Source organism: Elephas maximus, chromosome 21, assembly GCF_024166365.1.
Source record: "Elephas maximus indicus isolate mEleMax1 chromosome 21, mEleMax1 primary haplotype, whole genome shotgun sequence".
NCBI classification, from domain to species: Eukaryota; Metazoa; Chordata; class Mammalia; order Proboscidea; family Elephantidae; genus Elephas; species Elephas maximus.
In genome coordinates this window covers 82,227,211-82,245,332 of record NC_064839.1, presented here as the reverse complement: position 1 = coordinate 82,245,332, position 18,122 = coordinate 82,227,211, and positions in this window count along the sequence as shown.

The window sequence follows — 18,122 nt, the reverse complement described above, 5'->3', positions numbered from 1 at the left end:
GTGAAGAACATGACTAATTTCTTTTCAATTTTCAAGTACATGACTAATTTATTTTCAATGAGCCATCGCCCTGTGGTAAAACAGATGTTTCCCACCCCAGCTAATTTCAACCAATACATATGCCCTATAATCAACTCCAAATACCTTCATCTCACTCCCACACTAGGAATAACTAAAGGCATGGCCAGACCAGCCCTGCGCACATTGAGAAAGCAGGGCCACAGGTGAAGTCAGCTCCAGGGACAGAGTACAAGTACCATCATAACTACCTCTCCCAACTCTGGCATCTAGGCCTTCATTAGACACTTTCTGTTGTGGGCTGAACACTGTCCAAAAAAAATTCATGACCACCCAGAAATGTGGTGGAATCTGGAAATAGGGTCTTTGCAGATGCAATTAGTTAAGGATCTCAAAATTGAATCATTCTGGATTCAGGTTGGGTCCTAAATCCAACGACTGGTGTCCATATAAGAGGCATAGAAACACACAGAGAAAAGGGGATGTAAAGACGGAGGCAGAGGTAGAACGATGCACCTGCAAGGCATGGGGTGCTGGCAGCCACCAGAAGCTAGGAGAGAAGCATGAGGCAATTCTCAGAGGCTCCAGAAGGGACCAACCCTGCCAAAACATTCATTGCAGAATTCTGGCCTCCTGACTTGTAATAAAACGAGTTTCTCTTGTTAAAAGCCATCCAAACCAAAACCAAACCAAGCCTATTACTGTCAAGTCAATTCCAATTCATAGAGACCCTATAACAAACTCTCACTGCCGTCGAGTCGATTCTGACTCATAGCGACCCTATAGGACAGAGTAGAACTGCTCCATAGAGTTTCCAAGGAGCACTATAGGACAGAGTAAAACTGCCCCACAGGGTTTCCAAGAGGCACCTGGTGGCCTTTAACTGCTGATCATTTGGTTAGCAGCCGAGCTCTTAACCACTGCACTGCCAGGACTCCAGTTTGTGGTGATTTGTCATAGCAGCTATAGAAAACTAACACACCTTCCTTTCTCCCAACAGTACACTCAGGCTGCAGGATGTTTTCTTCATAGACACAACATATTTTAATACGGTTATAGCTAAATTTCATAATGTGGTGGAATTCATTAAATAATATCAATGCCCATAGTATGAATCTCTCAATGCATCTGGAATTTACTTCAGCCAATTCAGAGTTTAATAAACCATGTTTGCTTGCATTTGGCCAATTTAGGAGCGAAAATCTTTTAATTATGCTTAGAACATTATGTACTTGGCCCAAATTTCTACCAAGTGCAAGAAAACAGGTTGGCATAAAAGCAAGTAAGAATACATCAAGTGACATGACATCCTCTTATTAGGGTTGGAGAGAGGCTGACTCTCCTCACACAGATGATGGAGGCAGGAAACCTCACAGAGACACTTGCCCAGAGCTGGATAAAAATCCACTGGAAGGAGGCGAAACCAAGATTGCAGAATAGCCAGATGTTCTGGCTATCCCTCTTACAATAAAGACCCAAAAAAACAAGTGAAAAGATTATATTTATGACAAGCTAAGAGCCCTGAACATCAAAGGCAAAGTTAGAAAATGGACTGAGAGACAGGGGGAGGGAGAGACGGTTGAGAAGTGGAGAAGAGTTGCTGGATCTGAATCGCTGGGATCCCTCAGGCACCATTCCCAGGAGCAGCTGCAGTGGGCTGGTAGAAGCGTTCAGCCACAGTTCCCTCAGGAAGAAGCAGCCAACTGCACAGCCTACTCACACCTCCAGAACCAGAGAAGAATGGTGCTCTCAGAAAAAGCTAAGTACTTGCGTATATTTTACCGCATCCCACCCCACCAAGTCGACTTCAGAGGCTGTCATTTTCCCTGGGCCTGAGGTTGGTCCTGTTGTGATCCCTAAGCCATTCTCCCAGCCTTGGGAAAGGAATACATTCACAATTAGGGAAAAGATAATATGCTGGCTCAACTAACCTGGGAAGCTCAGGACAGAAGTGGTTCCTGTCCAGGAATAAATGGTCCATGGACTTTGAATACACTTCCCCCCTGCATGGACCTGTGTGGGCCTATTTCATGAGAATAAACCCTTGTTGGCAGACTGAAACTGTTTCAGCTGTGTGCTGGAGAGGTGGGTGTTTGATGATTGATACCACTTTGCCTATTAAACAGAGTTCTCACCTACACAGATCAGGGGCATAACAACTGGAGGCTCCACTCAGACCCCCCAGCCACCAGCAGCAGAGGTCCAAGGATAACTGGTACCTCCAAGTCCTTACAACCAAACGCATTGGGTGCCCAAGGTCGTCTGCAGAACCCACCCACCCGTACACTCTAGGGAAGAGGGACAGGCTTTCTTCAGAGTCACGTGGGGAACAATTCTCAGCCCCCTGCCTTGCTCAGAGCATGACCTCCTGCTGCAATCAGATACCAGTACCTACACCAATCACCACTGCCCCTCTAAGACTGTACCATGAACTTGATGAGCAGCTACTTGGACACTATGAGGTGAATCCATATAAGAAAAGTGAATGGACTCCCAGACTGATATACCTGATAACAGCTCTAACCATATGGTGACTGGAAGTGAGAGCTTCAAAGGTGAAAATAATCAAGCTAGCTCACTCAAGAAACCCATTTGGCATATCAAAACAAAACAAAGCAAGAAGCAGTAAGCAAACATAAAAGAAATTAACACAATAACATAGATGGCTCAGAGACAACAGTAAATATCAAATCACATAAAGAAACAGATGCTGATTGCTTCAACAAGCTCTCAAAACAAAGAATCAACAGATCTTCTAGATGAAAGTATCTTCCTGGAATTACCAGATGCAGAATACAAAAGATTAATGTACAGAGCCCTTCAACACATCAGGAAGGAGATCAGGCAATATGCAGAACAAGCCAAGGAACACACAGATAAAACAGCTGAAGAAATTAAAAAGGATATTCAAGAACACAATGAAAAATTTAATAAGCTGCAAAAATCCAAACAGACAGCAACCAGAAATTCAGAAGATTAACAATAAAATTACACAATTAGAAAACTCAAGACAAAGTCAGAGGAGGGAAATCGAGCAAGTAGAAGGCAGAACTGGTGACAATGAAGATAAAGCACTTGGAACCAATATATCTGAAGAAAAATCAGATAACACAATTTAAAAAAATGAATAAATCCTATGAATCATGTGGGACTCTATCAAGAGAAATAGCCTACGAGTGATTGGAGTACCAGAACAGGGAGGGATAATAGAAAATACAGAGAGAATTGTTGAAGATTTATTGGCAGAAAACTTCCCTGATACAGTGAAAGATGAGAAGATATCTATCCAAGACACTCATCGAAATCCACATAAGGCAGATCTTAAAAGAAAGCCACCAAGACATATTATAATCAAACTTGCCAAAATCAAAGATAAAGAGAGAATTTTAAGAGCAACTAGGGATAAACAAAAAGTCACCTACAAAGGAGAGCCAATAAGAATAAGCTTGATCTACTTGGCAGAAACCATGCAGGGAAGAAGGCAATGGGATGACTTATACAAAGCATTGAAGGAAAAAAATTGCCAGCCAAGAATCATATATCCAGCAAAAGTGTCTCTCAAATATGAAGGTGAAATCAGGACACTTCCAGATAAACAGAAGTTTATGGAATTCATAAAAACCAACCCAGAAGTACAAGAAATACTAAAGGGAGTTCTTTAGTTAGAAAGTCAATGACAGGTATCAACCCAAGAAGAGAACACTGGACAGAGCAATCAGATGTCAACCCAGACAGGGAAATCACCAAAATAAACCAAGATTGAAAAAATGCTCAAAACAGGGAAACAGCAATGTTATTATGTAAAAGAATACAACATTGAAACAATAAAAAGGGACTAAGAAATGTAATCATAGATCTTTCAAATGAAGAGAAGACAAGGCAATATAAAGAAATAAAAGTTAGGTTTAAACTTAGAAAAATAGGGGTAAATATTAAGGTAACCAAAAAGGAGACTAACTATCCTACTCATCAAAATAAAACACAAGCAAAAAATAGTCAACAGAAACAAAATCAACAAAAACGAGTGAAAGACAATATATAAACTACTCAGCACAAAAAATAACTGGGAAAAAGAAACTGTCAACAACACACAAAAAAAGAAATCAAAATGAAAGCACTTAACACCTATCTATCCATAATTACACTGATTGTAAATGGACTAAATGCACAAATAAAGAGACAGGGAGTGCAGAATGGATAAAAAAAACACGATCCGTCTATATGCTGCCTACAAGAGACACACCTTAGACTTAGAGACACAAACAAACTAAAACTCAATGGACAGAAAAAAATGTATGAAACAACAATCAAAAAAGAGGAGTGACAATATTAATTTCTGACAAAATAGACTTTAAAGTTAAATCCACGAAAAAGGATAAGGAAGGACACTACCTAATGATTAAAAGGACAATATGCCAGGAGGATATACCCATATTAAGTATTTATGCACCCAATGACAGGGCTGCAAGATACATAAAACAAACTCTAAGAGCACTGAGAAATGAGTTGGACAGCTCCACAATTATAGTAGGAGACATCAACACACCACTTTGGGTGAAGGAAAGGACATCCAGAAAGAAGCTCAAAAAAGAAATGGAAGATCTAAATGCCACAGTCAACCAACTTGACCTCGTAGACATATACAGAACACTCCACCCAACAGCAATCAAGTATACTTTCTTTTCTAGTGCACATGAAACATTCTCTAGACCAGGTATTAGGTCATAAAGGAAGCCTTAGCAGAATCCAAAACATCGAAATACTACGAAGCATCTTCTCTGGCCATAAGGCCATAAAAGCAGAAATTAATAACAGAAAAAGCAAGGAAAAGAAATCAAACACTTGGAAACTGAACAATACCCAGTTCAAAGAAGACTGGGTTATAGAAGACATTAAGGATGGAATAAATAAATTCAGAGAATCCAATGAGAATGAAAACTCTTCCTATCAGAACCTTTGGGACACAGCAAAAGCAGTGCTCAGAGTTCAATTGATATCAATAAATGCACACATACAAAAAGAAGAAAGGGCCAAAATCACCTTGAACAAATAGAAAGAGAGCAACAAAAGAAACCCTCAGGCACCAGAAGAAAACAATAAAAATTAGAGCAGAATTAAACAAAATAGAAAACAGAAAAACAATTCAAAGAATTAACAAGACCAAAAGCTGGATCTTTGAAAAAATTAACAAAATTGATAAAGCACTGGCCAAACTGACTAAAGAAAAACAGGAGAGGAAGCAAATAACCCGAATAAGAAACGAGATGGGTGACATTACAACAGACCCAACTGAAATTGAAAGAATCATATCAGATTACCACAAAAAAATTGTACTCTAACAAATCTGAAAACCTAGAAGAAATGGATGAATTCCTAGAAACACACTACCTACCTAAACTAAGACAAACAGAGGTAGAACAACTACATAAACCCATAACAAAAGAAGAGATTGAAAAGGTAATGAAAAAACTCCCAATTAAAAAAGCCCTGGCACTGACGGCTTCACTACAGGGTTCTACCAAATACTAAAGATGTTTCAGAGCATAGAGAAGGACAGAATACTCCCAAGCTCATTCTATGAAGCCACCATATCCCTGATACCAAAACCAGGTAAAGACACCACAAAAAAAGAAAACTACAGACTTATATCCCTCATGAACTTAGATGAGAAAATCCTCAACAAAATTTTAGCTAATAGAATTTAGCAGCATATCAAACAAATGATTCACCATGACCAAGTGGGATTCGTGCCAGGTATACACAGATGGTTCAACATTAGACAAACAATTAATGTAATCAATTGTTGAAATAAAACAAAAGACAAGGATCACATGATTTTATCAATTGATGCAGAAAACGCATTTGACAAAGTTCAACACCCATTCATGATAAAAACTCTCAGCAAAATAGGAAGAGAAGGAAAATTTCTCAACATAATAAAGGGCATTTATACAAAGCCAATAGCCAACATCTTTGGAACCAGAAAAGGATGCCCTTTATCACCACTCTTATTCAACATTGTGCTGAAGGTTCTAGCCAGGGCAACTGCCTAGAGAAAGAAATAAAGTGCATCCAGATTGGTAAGGAAGAAGTAAAAGTATCTCTATTTGTAGATAACATGATCCTATAAACGGAAAACCCTAAAGAATCCTCAAGAAAACTACTGAAACTAATAGAAGAGTTCAGCAGAGTATCAGGATACAAGATAAATATACAAAAATCAATTGGATTCCTCTACACCAACAAAAAGAACATTGAGGAGGAAATCACCATATCCATACTATTTACAGTAGCCCCCAAGAAGATAAAATACTTAGGAATAAATCTTACCAGAGACTAAAAGACCTGTACAAAGAAAACTACAAGACACTACTGCAAGAAACCAAAAGAAACCTACATAAGTGGAAAAACATACCTTGCTCATGGATAGGAAGATTTAACATTACAAAAATGTCTATTTTAACAAAAGCAATTTGTAGATACAATGCAATTCCGATCCAAATTCCAGTGACATTTTTTGATGAGATGGAGAATAAATCACCAACTTCATATGGAAGGGAAAGAGGCCCCGAATAAGGAAAGCATTACTGAAAAAGAAGAACAATGTGGGAGGCCTCACTGTACCTGATTTTAGAATATATTATACTGCCACAGTAGTCAAAACAGCCTGTTATTGGTACAACAACAGATACACAGACCAACAGAACAGAACTGAGAATCCTGACATAAATCCATCCACATATGAGCAGCCGATATTTGACAAAGGCCCAAAGTGAGTTAAATGGGGAAAAGGCAATCTCTTTAACAAATGATGCTGACATAACTGGATATCCATCTGCAAAAAAATGAAAGAAGACTCATACATCACACCATGCACAAAAACTAACTCAAAATGGATCAAAAACCTAAATATAAAATCTAAAACAATAAAGATCATGGAAGAAAAAATAGGGACATTAGGAGCCCTAGTACATGGCGTAAGCAGTATACAAAAATTTACTAAAGACAAAGAAGAGAAACTAGATAACTGGGAGCTCCCAAAATTCAAACACCTGTGTTCATCCAAGGACTTCACCAAAAGAGCAAAAAGATTACCTCCATACTGGGAAAAATTTTTAGCTATGACATTTCTGACCAGTGCCTGATCTCTAAAATCTACATGATATTGCAAAAACTTAACTACAAAAAGACAATAACCCAATTAAAAAATGGATAAAAGATACGAATAGGCACTTCACTAAAGAAGACATTCAGAGGGCTAAGAGATACATGAGGAAATCCTCACGATTATTAGCCATTAGAGAAATGCAAATCAAAACTACAATGAGATTCCATCTCACTCCAACAAGGTTGGCATTAATCCAAAAAACACAAAATAATCAATGTTGGAGAGGCTGCGGAGAGACTAGAACACTTATACACTGCTGGTGGGAATGTAAAATGGTACAACTTTGGAAATCAATTCAGTGCTTCCTTAAAATGCTAGAAATAGAACTACCATACAATCCAGCAATCCCACTCTTTAGAATATATCCTAGAGAAATAAGAGCCTTTACACAAACAGATATATGCACACCCATATTCATTGCAGCACTGTTTACAATAGCAAAAAGATGGAAGCAACCAAAGTGCCCATCAATGGAGGAATGGATAAATAAATTATGGTATATTCACACAATGGAATACTACACATTGATCAAGAACAACGATGAATCCATGAAACATTTCATAACATGGAGGAATCTGGAAGGCTTTATGCTGAGTGAAATTAGTCAGTTGCAAAAAGGACAAATACTGCATGATACCACTACTATAAGAACTCAGGAAATAGTTTAAACAGAAGAAAATATTCTTTGATGGTTAGGAGAGGGGGGAAGGAGGGAGGGAGGGAGGGAGGGAAGGAGAAGGGTCTTCACTAATTAGAGATAGTAGATATGAACTATTTTAGGTGAAGGGAAAGACAACACACAATACAGGAGAGGTCAGCACAAATGGACTAAACCAAAAGCAGTTTCCTGAATAAACTGAATACTTCAAAGGCCAGCATAGCAGGCGTGGGGGTTTGGGGACCATGGTTTCAGGGGACATTTAAGTCAACTGGCATAATAAAATCCATGAAGAAAACATTCTGCATCCCACTTTGGAGAGTGGCATCTGGGGTCTTAAACACTAGCAAGTGGCCAGCTAAGATGCATCAATTGGTTTCAACCTACCTGGAGCAAAGGGGAATGAAGAACACCAAAGACATAAGGTAAAGATGGTCCCAAGAGACAGAAAGGGCCACATAAACCAGAGACAACATCATTCTGAGATCATAAGAACTAGATAATGCCTGGCTACAACCGATAACTGCCCTGACAGGAAACACAACAGAGAACTGAGGGAGCAGTCAGATGCAGACCCCAGATTCTCGTAAAAAGACCAGACTTAATGGTCTGAATGAGACTAGAAGGACCCCGGTGGTCATGGTCTCCAGACCTTCTCTTAGCCCAAGACAGGAACCATTCCCAAAGCCAACTCTTCGGACAGGGATTGGACTGGACAATGAGATAGAAAATGATACTGGTGAAGGGGGAGCTTCTTGGATTACGTAGACACATGAGGCTGTTGGCATCTCCTGTCTGGAGGGGAGATGGGAGGGCAGAGAGGGTCAGAAACTGGTTAAATGGACACAAAAAAGAGAGAGTAGAGGGAAGGAGTGTGCTGTCTCACTAGGGGGAGAGCAATTAGGAATATATAGCAAGGTGTGTATAAATGTATGAGAGACTGACTGGATTTGTAAACTTTCACTTAAAGCACAATAAAAATTAAAAAAACAAACAAAAAAATTCACCGACAACCCAGAAATAGTCACAACTGGCATAACTCCAGCAGCATTGGGGGAAAGGTGATAAAGGACTTTCTTGTCTTATCTCAATCACTTATAACTGCATCAACAGGTAAACAGGTGCAATATTGCCCACTTCCAAGATTAAGTAAGAAAATGTGAAAACTCCTAGCATTGTGCTTGACACACAGCAGTCGTTCAATAATTGCTTATGTTTCTTCGTGTCTCTTTGGGAGTATAAGTTCCTTGGCCCGGAGAATAAACTTACTCTGTTTCATTTTAAGCACAAAATAAAGAAGATCTGTTTATAAAGAGGAAACCCTGGTGGTATAGTGGTTAAGAGCTACAGTGCTAACCAAAAGGTTGGCAGTTTGAATCACCCAGGCGCTCCTTGGAAATGCTATGACAGTTCGACTCTGTCCTACAGGGTCACTATGAAGCTGGTAAATTTGAACTGCTGACCACTGCACCACTAGGGCTCCATATTGATTACAGAGATTAATATTTTTAATTTTTCAAAATTACTTATATACCTGAAGCTAAATTTCAAAGCACAGAAGATCAACTAAATGTCTCATACAAAGTCCAGGAATTTCATGATTCAGTTTTGCAAATAACTTGAATGAACATGAAAAATCACTCAGACATAAACCAAATATAATTTCTGTAACCAAAGAAAAGAATAATAGATAGAAAAACTGAATACCACCTCTTTGGATAGGAAAAGAGTAAAAGTTTACTTATGAAATCTCGTTTCTTAATGCTAGTTGGCAAAACATCTGCAGAAGAAACTAGTCAACTTCACACACGTTACTATGAAACAGCTGAAATAAGCAAATTGCTATTCTAATCTCCTGGCTGGCACCCCAGCCAAACTGCTTTCTTTCTTATGCCTGTTACGACTTAAATCTACTTGATGAAACTCACATGTTTGCACAGCAGGTTCCAGCGGATTTTTATAACATACACATGATTCTCCATCTCGTTCTAAAGTGTGATCTTGGTTAAATACCAAAAGAAAAAAATTCCTTCAAGCTCAAGGTAAATCACAGCACTACTTTGAAGTGATCAAGGTCACCAAAACAAAGAGCTGAAAAATACCAAAGTGAATGGAAATATTTCACAGAATTTCATTTTTTCAGCTCTCTGAATGCTTGCTTATTTGACATTTTCCAGTATACATAACTAGACTGAACAATAAAAGCATCTATTTAAAAAATTAAATCTGTCACCACTGGGATGTATGCCCCAGAAATGCATGATTTTACCCCACACCTTTATGTGCTTGACTCAAGAAACACTGTCATCATTAAGTACACCCCCAAGTTTCTATCAAACCTTTTTATAAAGGGAAAAAAAGTAGACATGTAATGACTTTCTGGTTGCCGCTGAATAAGTAGAAAGGTAGAGATGTGGAATGAAAAGCAGAAAACATACATGTAGGACAGAATATGACTGAAGTTTCTAAATACATATCCCAAGCCATAACCATCGTATTTCCCTGGGGCTGTTTTTCCCCTCCACCTTTCCTATCTCTGTCAAGAGCTCTTCTCCTGCATGACTCACCCAACCTCAGAGGCAAAATTAGGCAACATGTTCTGCCATATTCTGAGTCCAGTTAATCACCAAGACCAACTGACACCTCCTTTGAAATATTTGTCATCATCCTCAAACTGTGCCTTATGTAGATAAACACACAACAAATATTAGCTGAATTAACTTCATTGCCCTGGTGGCACAGTGGTTAAGAGCTGGGCTGCTAACCAAAATGCTGGCAGTTCGAATCCACCAGCTGCTCCTTGGATACCCTACAGACAGTTCTACTCTGTCCTAACAGGTCACTATGAGTCAAAACCAACTCAACAGCACATAACACCAACAAGTATACATTTTCAGCTATTCTGCTTTAAAAATAACTATGAAAAATAGGCTATCTTTTGTTTGGATCCTGATTTGAACAAGTGAACTGTAAAAAATGTTTCTGTAAGTGCTGAAAGAAAAGAACTCTCAACCAAGAATACTGTATCAGGCAAACTGTCCCTCAAGAATGAGAGTGAAATTAAGACATTTTCACATAAGCAAAAGGTGAAAGAGTTCATATCCACTAGCCTAGCCTAACCAGAAATGCTAAAGGAAGTCCTTCAGTTGGGGAACAAAGGACACGAGAAAGAAACTCAAAGCCATGTATAGAAACAACGACCTCATTTATAGGTAACTGCACAAGCAAGTCAATAAAACACAGGTAAACATCCTTCTGGTATTCTCTGCTTTCAACCAGGATTCATCTGACATCAGCAATGATATCCCTGGTTCCACGTCCTCTTCTGAAACCGGTCTGAATTTCTGGGAGTTCCCTGTCAATATACTGCTGCAGCCGTTTTTGAATGATCTTCAGCAAAATTTTGTTTGTGTATGATATTAATGATATTGTTCTATAATTTCCACATTCGGTTGGATCACCTTTCCTTGGAATAGGCATAAATATGGATCTCTTCCTGTCAGTTGGCCAGGAAGCTGTCTTCCATATTTCTTGGCATAGACGAGTGAGCACCTCCAGCACTGCATCCGCTGGCTGAAACATCTCAATTGATATTCCATCAATTCCTGGCGCCTTGTTTTTCGCAAATGCCTTCAGAGCAGCTTGGACTTCTTCCTTCAGCAGCATCAGTCCCTGATCATGTGCCACCTCTTAAAATGGTTGAACATCGACTAATTCTTTTTAAGCATCAGTCCCTGATCATGTGCCACCTCTTAAAATGGTTGATCATCGACTAATTTTTTAATGACTGTGCATTCCTTCCATCTTCTTTTGATGCTTCCTGTGTCATTTAATATTTTCCCCATAGAATCTTTCACTATTGCAACTCAAGGCTTGAATTTTTTCTTCAGTTCTTTCAGCTTGAGAAACACCAAGCATGTTCTTCCCCTTTGGTTTTCCATTCCCAGCTCTTTGCACATGTCATTTTAATACTTTACTTTGTCTTCTCGAGAGGCCCTTGAAATCTTCTGTTCAGTTCTTTTACTTCATCAATTCTTCCTTCTGCTTTAGCTGCTCAACGCTCAAGAGCTAGTTTCAGAGTCTCCTCCGACGTCCATCTTGGTCTTTTCTTTCTTTCCTGTCTTTTCAGTGACCTCTTGCTTTCTTCATGGATGATGTCCTTGATGTCATTCCACAACTCGTCTGGTCTTCAGTCACTAGTGTTCAATGCGTCAAATCTATTCTTGAGATGGTCTCTAAATTCAGGTGGGATATACTCAAGGTCATATTTTGGCCCTTGTGGACTTACTCCGATTTTCTTCAGTTTCAGCTTGAACTTGCATATGAGCAATTGATGGTCTATTTCACAGTCGGCTCCTGGCCTTGTTCTGACTGATGATATTGAGCTTTTCCATCATCTCCTTCCACAGATATAGTCAATTTGATTTCTGTGTGCTCCATCTGGCGAGGTCCATGTGTATAGTCACCGTTTATGTTGGTGAAAGAAGGTATTTGCAATGAAGAAGTCGTTGGTCTTACAAAATTCTATCATTCGATCTCCAGCATTGTTTCTATCACCAAGGCCATATTTTCCAACTACTGATCCTTCTTCTTTGTTTCCAACTTTCCACCAGTAGTTATCAATGCATCTTGATTGCATGTTTGATCAATTTCAGACTGCAGCAGCTCATAAAAATCTTCTATTTCTTCATCTTTGGCCCTACTGGTTGGTGTGTATATTTGAATAACAGTGGTATTAACTGGTCTGCTTTGTAGGTGTATGGATATTATCCTATGGCTGACAGCACTGTACTTCAGGAGAGATCTCGAAACGTTCTTTTTGACAATGAATGCAACACCATTACTCTTCAAGTTGTCATTCCCAGCATAGTAGATTGTCTGATTCAAATGGCCAATACCATTCAAATATATGATTGTCTGATTCAAAATGGCCAATACCACTCCATTTCAGTTCTCTAATGCCTAGGATATCGATGTTTATGTGTTCCATTTCATTTTTGACTATTTCTAATTTTCCTAGATTCATACTTTATACATTCCAGGTTCCAATTATTAATGGATGTTTGCAGCTGTTTCTTCTCATTTTGAGTTGTGCCACATCAGCAAATGAAGTACCCGAAAGCTCTACTCTATCCATGTCATTAAGGTCAACTCTACTTTGAGGAGGCAGCTCTTCCCCAGTCATGTTTTGAGTGCCTTCCAACCTGGGGAGCTCACCTTCCAGCACTACATGAGACAATGTTCCACTGCTATTCATACGGTTTTCACTGGCTAATACTTTTTGGAAGTAGACTGCCAGGTCCTTCTTCCTAGTCTGTCTTAGTCTGGAAGCTCAGGCATTCGACTGTGTGGATCATAACAAATTATGTATAACATTGCGAAGAATGGGAATTCCAGAACACTTAATTGTGCTCATGAGGAACCTTTACATAGATCTAGAGGCAGTTGTTCGGACAGAAAGAGAGGATACTGATTGGTTTAAAGTCAGGCAAGGTGTGCACCAGGGTTGTATTCTTTCACTATACTTATTCAATCTGTATGCTGAGCAAATAATCTGAGAAGCTGGACCATATGAAGAAGAACAGGGCATCAGGATTGGTGGAAGACTCGTTAACGACCTGCATTATGTAGATGACGCAATCTTGCTTGCTGTAAGTGAAGAGGGCTTGAAGCACTTATTAATGAACATCAAAGACCACAGCCTTCAGTATGGATTACACCTCATCATAAAGGCAACAAAAATCCTCACAACTGGACCAATGAGCAACATCATGATAAATGGAGAAAAGATTGGAGTTGTCAAGAATTTCATTTTACTTGGATCCACAATCAACAGCCATGGAAGCAACAGTCAAGAAATCAAAAGACGCATTGCATTGGGCAAATCTGCTGCAAAGGACCTCTTTAAAGTGTTGAAGAGCAAAGATGTCATCGTGAAGACTAAGGTGCGCCTGACCCAAGCCATGGTATTTTCAATCACATCATATGCATGTGAAAGCTGGACAATGAATAAGGAAGATCTAAGAATAATTGATGCCTTTGAACCGTGGTGTTCGCGAAGAATATTGAATATACCATGGACTGCCAGAAGAACGAATAAATCTGTCTTAGAAGAAGTACAACCAGAATGCTCCTTAGAAGCAATGATGGCGAGACTGCATCTTACATACTTCGGACATGTTAGGAGGGATCAGTCTCTGGAGAAGGACATTATGCTTGGCAAAGTACAGGGTCAGAGGAAAAGAGGAAGGCCCTCAATGAGGTGGATTGACACAGTGGCTGCAACAATGGGCTCAAGCATAGCAACGATTTTAAGGATGGCTCAGGACCGGGCAGTGTTTCGTTCTGTTGTGCATAGGGTCACTATGAGTTGGAGCCGACTCAACAGCATCTAACAACAACAACAACAGCACGAGCAAGTATAAGGGGAAGTTTAAACATAATTGATAATTCTAACATTATGTCCTTCACGCTTTGTAATGACAAATGCATAAAAAGATGATAAATTTATTTTATTGCATACATGATGTATAAAATGTAATTAGTGATAACAATGACATAAATGGGAGAGGGGAAGAAACTGTATAGGTATAGAGTTTTGTATGTTACTGAAGTTAAGTTGGTATCAGTTTAATCCAGGTTGTTATAAATGCAAGATGTTAAATATACTCATGGTGACCATAAAGAAAATATCCAAAAAAAAATACACACAAAAGGAAAGAAGGGACTCAAAATGGCTCACTACAAAAAAACATAACAAACCTGAGAGTTAGTAGCATTAGAGCTAATAAGTGACAAAGAAGGTATAAGACATACGAAACAAAATAATAACATAGTAGAAGTAAGTCCTTCATTATTGGTAATCACAGTGAATTTAGAAACTCTGGTGGCATAGTGGTTAAGTGCTACAGCTGCTAACCAAAAGGCAGCAGTTCAAATCCGCCAGGCATCTCTTGGAAACTCTGTGGTGCAGTTCTACTCTGACCGATAGGGTCGCTATGAGTCGGAACTGACTCAAAGGCAACGGGTTTGGTTTTTTGGTTTACAGTAAATTTAAATGGACTAAGTGCTCCAATCAGAAGGTAGAGAACGACAGAATGGATAAAAACAAACATGATCCAAATATATGCTGTCTACAAGAAACACATCTTAAGCCAAAAAATGCAGATTGGTTGGAAGTGAAAGGATGGAAAAAAATATCCCATGCAAATCATAACTAAAAGACAGCAGGGTTGATGATCATTATATATCAGATAAAACAGACTTTTAAGTCAAAATCTGTTAAAGAGACAAAGAAGGACATTATATAATGATAAAAAAGTCAGTGCATCAAGAAGATATAGCAATAATAAATATATATGCTCCTAACATTGGAGGGAAACTCTGGTGGCATAGTGGTTAAGACACACAGGTGCTAACCAAAAGGTCGGCAGTTCGAATCCACTAGGCGCTCCTTGGCAACTCTATGGGGCAGTTCTACTCTGTTCTAAAGGGTCGCTATGAGTTGGAATCAACTCGACAGCAATGGGTTTGTTTTTTTTTTGTTTTTTTTTTTTTGACATCGGAGATCCTAAACACATAAAGCAAACACTGAAAGAATTGAAGGGAGAAATAGTTCTACAATATTAGTTGGAGACTTCAGTACACCACTCTCAATAATGGACAGAACATCTAGAAACAAGATCAATAAGGAAACAGAAAACCTGAATGAACTATAAACAAACTAGACCTAAAAGACAAATATAGAACGCTCCGCCCAACAATAGCACAGTAGACGTTCTTCTCCCAAGCACATGGATCATTCCCCAGAATAGACCACATGTTAAGTCACAAAGCAAGTCTCAATAAATTTAAAAAGATTGTAATCATAAAAAGTATCTTCTCCAGCCACAATGGTATGAAAGTATAAATTAATAACAGAAGGAAAACTGGAAAATACACAAATATATGGAAATTAAACAACATACTATTAAACAACCAATGTCAAAAAAGAACTCAAATGAGAAATCAGAAAATATTTAAAATCAAATGAAAATAAAAGGACAGCATATTAAAACTTATGGGAAATAGTGAAAGCAATGCTCAGAGGGAAATTTACAGCTATAAATGCCTGTTATTAAAAAAAAAAGAAAGATCACAAATCAATATCCTAACTGTACAACTTGAGGAAGTAGAAAAAGAGTAAACCAAACCCAAAACAACCAGAAGGAAGGAGACAACAGAGATCAGAGCAGAAATCCTGTATTTTTATACAAATACTGCACCCCTTCTATGTTTGTTTGGCAACTGTGCCCTTCACTTGCCCTCCCCAAGGTATTTTCATAAGCTCACTATGCTAATTTTTTTTTACATGAACATGATGTAAAAAGAAAAATTGGCATGGTGACGTGCTTACAAAAATATCTCATGGCAGCAGGGTGCAGTTGGCAAACAAACGTAAAATGTACACATAATTTGCTTAAAAAACACAATAAATAAAATAGAGAATAGAAAAACAATAGAGAAAATCAATGAAATCAGAAGTTGGTTTTTGGAAAAGATCAATAAATTTGACAAAACTTTAGTTAGACTGACAAAGCAAAAAAGAGAGAAGATACAAATATCTAAAATGAGAAAATAAAAGTGGGGACATTACAACTGTACAGAAATAAAAACGTTCATAAGAGAATAGTATGGACAACTGCATGCCAACTGTATGAACTGGACAAAGTCCAAGAAACGCATAAACTTCCTACATTGACTCAAGAAGAAATAAAGATGTGGTTCAACATAGTAGAGTAGTCAGATATTTCACAACACCCCTTTTACAACAAAGACCTGAGAAAGCAAGCAAATCAGATATGGATGACAACTTTGGAAGCCTAAGCACCAAAGACAAGGTTGAAGAATCAGACCAAATGCCAAGTGGAAGGAAAGACAGTACAAAAACAGTGGACACAGAGAATTATCGATTGCTGGCACCCTACTAGCTGAACCTGCACAGTGCTGCTACATTGAGACAAAGCAAGCAGCGTTCCCAGCTGAAACCCCCATCACCTAGTGCAGCCAAGCAGGAGCAACTCTGCACCCATGCCCAGAGCCAGGCAGGAGTGCTGCCATCCTGCAAAAGTTAAGTGCTTGTACCTCACTCAATTCATCCATCCCAGCCACCTGTGCTGGAGGCTCACAGGCCTGTGTGGTGCTCCCACCCTCCTCACCAAAGCCCCTTCCCTGCACGTGGTTGCTGTCCGGAGACACCAACCACCGCCCCACCCCCTAAGCCAGGAGCCCACAGACTGGAGGCACTCACCCCTTTACTCAGCCATCCGCACCAGGCACCCACAGATCTGCAGTGCCTCCTCCTCCCTCCAGCCACCTGAGCTATGGACCTAAGGGTAGGCAGAGCCTCATACTCCCTCCAGCCACCCACGCCAGAGGTCAGAGGGTTGGTAATGCCTCATACTCCTGCTGGCCATCCCAGCCGGGAACCCGAGGACCGGCAGTGCCTCCTACTCCCTCCAGCCACCCGCTCTGTGGCCCAGATGGCCAGCTGTGCCTCCTACTCCCTCCAGCCACCTGAGCTAGGGACTCTAGGGCCAGTGGTGCCTCCTCCTCTCTACAACCACTTGCACCAGGGGCCCAAGGACTGGCTGCACAACCTCCCCGGCAACACAATCTATTAGACAGGGCCCCCTCCATCTAGGCACCTGTGAGTAAGCAACATCACTTCTGCCTCACCTCCTGCATCACACCACCCATGCACACAGCCCTGCCTGCTTGTGACAGTCAGTGAGGGTTTCCATACCACATACCCAGGTACCCTTGCCCCGACCACCTGGCAATTGGTAAAACACACACACAAAACACTCAACCCAGCAACCAGGGAGAATGCCTCCTGCACCCAGAGCCAGGTAACCAGCTGGACAAATACATCACCTCACCAGAAACACCAACTACATCCTCAGCAGCCCTACAAGACATGCAAACAGAGATCTGCACTTACACTTACTGCCCCACGCACCTGGAGACAGGAGATGAGAGCTTCAATGCGGCCACATTAGATACCAGGTAAAACACACCCAGCCTGCTTGGATATGTCAAAACAAAAATTCAGGATGCAGCAAACAAACATATAACGTAAACATAAATATAATAACTTCTTGATGCATCAGAGACAAGAGACAATATAAAATCATATAAAGAAGTAGGACAAGATGGCTCAAAAAAGTGACAAAAATAAAGAACCAGAACACCTCCTGGAGAAAGATGGCATTGGAACCACCTGAGAAAGAATTCAAG